This window comes from Diadema antillarum, unplaced genomic scaffold (genome assembly GCF_040938485.1).
Source record: "Diadema antillarum isolate AM-2024a unplaced genomic scaffold, OU_Dant_1.0 seq00000203_RagTag, whole genome shotgun sequence".
Taxonomy (NCBI): domain Eukaryota; kingdom Metazoa; phylum Echinodermata; class Echinoidea; order Diadematoida; family Diadematidae; genus Diadema; species Diadema antillarum.
The window spans coordinates 2,152,932-2,157,578 of NW_027271262.1; positions in this window are offsets into that span (position 1 = coordinate 2,152,932).

Sequence of the window (4,647 nt, forward strand, 5' to 3'; positions counted from 1 at the left end):
TGTATAAGTGAATGTATACATCTATCCACACGGCATACATAAACAAGATAATTATAAGGAAGAAGAAAATGTGAAAAAAACACACGCGCAAACCGCAAACAGATCAATAACTAGTCAATGATATCACACTAATCACTGTGCAGGGTTCTGTTTGTTTTGACAGTGACCGACACATTTATGTTTGTGTGTGTGTGTGTGTGTGTGTGTGTGTGTGTGTGTGTGTGTGCGTGTGTGTGTGTGTGTGTATATGTGTGTGTGTGTATGTGTGTAGTAATCTTATTCATGCAGCAGAAGTATCCCAACATTCATATTCCAAACATTACATTTCACTAGCGCGGGAAACTGAATTTAACATGTTACCAAGGTGATGGATTTACGCTGTTATAGGCCATGGAGGAATAGGAGGATTTTGCAGGATCTAAGTTGTTGATTTATTATTTATTCTGTTTCTTTTGTGATTACAAAAATCAGGAGGTGGAAAGTTTTGACCAGGGAGTTTTGATATGATATGATATGATATGATATGATATGATTATGATATGATATGATATGATATGATATGATATGATATGATATGATATGAAACACACTCAACTTAAATCAATCACATGAGGCATTTTATTCGGTTGGCGACTGCTGAAAAGGTTCATGTGTTCAATATTAATGGTAGACGAGTCATGTGGTATTTAGCAAATGCCGCAGCACGGTGAAAAATCGAAGCCGTCCGGGTAATCCAGACGGTTTGACGACTCATGCATGACCTCTTCGCCGTGGATCGCCGATTTTTACATCTGATCGTTATTGTGCGGGTGTTTGGGCACGCGACTCGGGGCGGGGGGGGGGGGGGGATGTTGATAGGAGCTCACTCTCATTGTCTCATCGTCTAACGCTGAGGACTGCAGTTTAATAAAACATAAGCCGTTACATTCTGTGTCTGCTTTATTTCACTTCTACGCCTGCCATGATTAAGAACAAAATAAGTGTAGGATGGAGACGGCAGGGAGATGAAGAGATATTCTCATATAGCCTCGAGGAGGAAATATGATGACGTATTCACGATCCAAGAGGAAGGTTAGAGGGCTCTTCAGAGGGAATGTCTTCCAGGAGAAAGTTACGGCAAAGAATGCCCTAAAAAAAGTGAAAAACATATTACGTTGAAGCAAATTCCTCAACAACAAATTAATTGTTAATTAAAGCCTTCAAGGCCACGAAAGAGAATTCCGTTATCGAAGGAATTTAAGTTTTGTTTTCATCATTATTATTATTAATATATTTATTATTTCTAATATTTTCCAAGCTCACGATTTCTAAATCAGATTCTGTTTTGTCATAACAGTTGTACAGAATTCATACACGGAACTTCTTGGGGAATGAAAAAGTTTCATGAAAATCTGTCCCATCGTGTATCGCCAAAAGGAATTATTATTGGACAAACATCGCCCTATTTTCAGATAACTGACAGACATAAATTTGTAGCATTCGACGTGAGGGGTTTCAGAAGGTCAAAGACGGCGTGCAAAAATACGAAAGACGAAAGTACAATTTGGCTACCCCGCATAGAAGTGTTTTGTCATCTTGACCGTATAGCATACATGCCTCCTGTCACAACGGGGATGGGTGGGGTGGAAGAGCCGAACATACGGAACAAAAAAAGAAGAAGAAATGTTAACAACATTGTTCGTAGATCTACCATGGATTCTCCAAAAAAGTACAACCATTAGTGGGGTTCGCGTTCTGCGCTCTTTCGTGCCTCCAGTCACATTGGCGATGGGCGGGGGTGGGAGAGCCGAAACATACGGAACAAAAAAGAAGAAATGTTAACAACATTGTTTGTAGATCTACCATGGATTCTCCAAAAAATTAAAACCATTAGTGGGGTTCGCGTTCTGCGTTCTTTCATGCCTCCAGTCACATTGACGATGGGCGGGGATGGGAGAGCCGAAACATACGGAACAAAAAAGAAGAAGAAATGTTAACAACATTGTTTGTAGATCTACCATGGATTCTCCAAAAAATTAAAACCATTAGTGGGGTTCGCGTTCTGCGCTCTTTCGTGCCTCCAGTCACATTGGCGATGGGCAGGGGTGGGAGAGCCGAAACATACGGAACAAAAAAGAAGAAGAAGAAGTGTTAACAACATTGCTTGAAGGCGTGCCATGGATTCTCCGAAAAAAATAAAACCATAGTAGGGTTCGCGTTCTGCGCTCTTTCGTATTTGAAGATTTAGGAGATGCTAGAAGTTGATTTAGGTTTCTCTGCAAATTTATATTCTCAGTTTATAGCACCAGCAACAAAAATATGGTTATGCCGACAAAGCCAAAATAGTTACAGTACTCAGATGGATAGTACAAAAGTCAATGTGAAATATTACGACATTATCTAGAACGTCTGAGAACGTCTAGTACTCTGACATTTTGATCTATTTGATCTATTGTTTTTTAATGTAAACGTTGTTTTGTGAAAGTATCAAGTACGGATGCAGATAATGAACTAAAATGAACGGCAGATTAACATAATCTTAAGGGCATTCAAGTTTAGTGACATATTCATTCTATTTACATGATACTGTCATGAAAGTACCAAAATGAACTACAGAAGAGAAAAAGGCAAAAACGCGATGATAATTTGCCCTGTGAGTTAGAGAACAAATAAATAGTGGTTGCGAGGTCTTTTAATGAAATGACAGTCACAGAATAGAAGGTAACCCAAATTGACAATTTGAAATATAGTTAAAGTATCAATACTAAGGAAGCAATGTTGAAATTATTGGTCTAAGAATTGCACGCATGCGAACCACATTGTCTAATGAATTAATGAACAACAAAGGATAGTTACAATTTCCCGAGCAATACCCACAGCTAGTGACGTGCCACTGCATGCATATAGCAAACAGTTTGAATATTGGGCGTATTGAATATTCAGTTTATATAAAGTGTGTGTAAAATACTGCGTGTTTGTGTTTTTTTCTGCAACATTCTCCATATGTATGATCACAAGCTAGCACGATGGCGGCAAGTGAAATTGTCTTTGGCCATGTTAGCAGCTACCAGATTCGAATGATTGACTCTTAGTAAGTGATAACAAAAATTATTTCCTCAGTGCGTATTATGTTCATAAGTTTTATTTCAAACTATTTAGTATAACCAAAATGTGTTGAGAAATAAAACCAAGCATACACGGTTTGAAGGCATTTGTCGAAAAAAAAATGTATCCAGACTGGTACTTCAGCATTTCTTCTTTAGTACTTCGAGAATAATAATTTGATGCCAAAATTGTTTCTAATAAACGAAAGGCAGAATTATTGTACAAAAGTTGCTCTCGTACAGATACTTTTATTTGAAAACTATGAAGTTGCCTGAGGAACAAAATAGCTGGTAGTTATTCAACATGTTCAGTCAGATAAGCGCTAGGATGACTAACTAAATAAATGAACTTAACGTGTTTAAGTGTTAAGATCAGCTTGTCGAAATGTCACAAGCGGAATTATCATTGCGGTAGTAGCAGTTTTTGTATTTTTTTCTATCTAGCCTGTATTTTGTTTCGCAAATTCTTATTCCATAACTACGGCCTATCGCAACTACATACTCCCCAATATTATAGAAGTAGACCTGCATCAACCAAATGACACTCGACAGATTACCTGTAACAAAACTCCATCTTGTGGAAAGGCTTTGAATGGCAGGAGTGAATTTAAGTAGAAGCTTAAAAAAAGTAAGTACTGCTCCTTTTTGGATATAAAATTAGGGCATTGTTGGTCATCAGAAGATAAGTATGTCGTCTTGTATATTTTTGACTAGGCGTAATGCTCAGTGGTCGTTTTGTGTTTTGTATAGGGGCCAAAAGTACATAAAAAGTCGAGTCGAATGGTTTTACGGTGCAATTTCCCTATACGCCGACGCTTTGCATGAAACGTATGATTTTGCAATTTTGTTAGTATAGAGTAAAGAGAAGAAAAGTTCCATTACTGGAAGGGCAAAGTATAACGATCCAGTAACTCTACAAACAAATGCATTCAGAAAAATGTGTATAAATCATAGAAATATAAAATATCGAGAAAAAACAAAGACGGATTGAGGCTGTGGCTTTTCTCTCTCTTTTTGTTGTTTGAAAGAAATCAAACTTACCCCCACTTCCATGGTACAGCTATTTCTGTTATTGTTGTCCGGAGAGCAAGACATGTAATACCATTGTTTCTCTGTCAAATCATTCAGGTCAATCCCAAGTCTATAAAGCGATGTCACATTTCACAGCTGCGGTCGGGATACAATAATCTATTTGCTTCAGCTCCTCACAAATATATCTTCTCGTAGACACATCGATTTCAAACTTTACAATAAGCATCTCATGTGTGTGGATAGTGCTGCATCTGATGAGAAAAGATGAATATAAAGAAGAACGGAGAAAAAAAGTATCAACATCCGCAAATCCGAAGATATCAATTTATTTTGCTTTTCTTTTCTTTTTTTTTTTCGCGTGAATCAATTTCCGCATCTGCAGACGACCAGCGCGTATTTCAGAATGAACAAATCCGCCGAAAGCCGTGTCCATGGAAACGAGTAGTGCAGGAGTGCGCGCGAAGGAGCAACTACGTTTGACTGTACCTGCTTACAGTGAATACTCTGAACTCGCAGCGATGTGCCGCCCTCA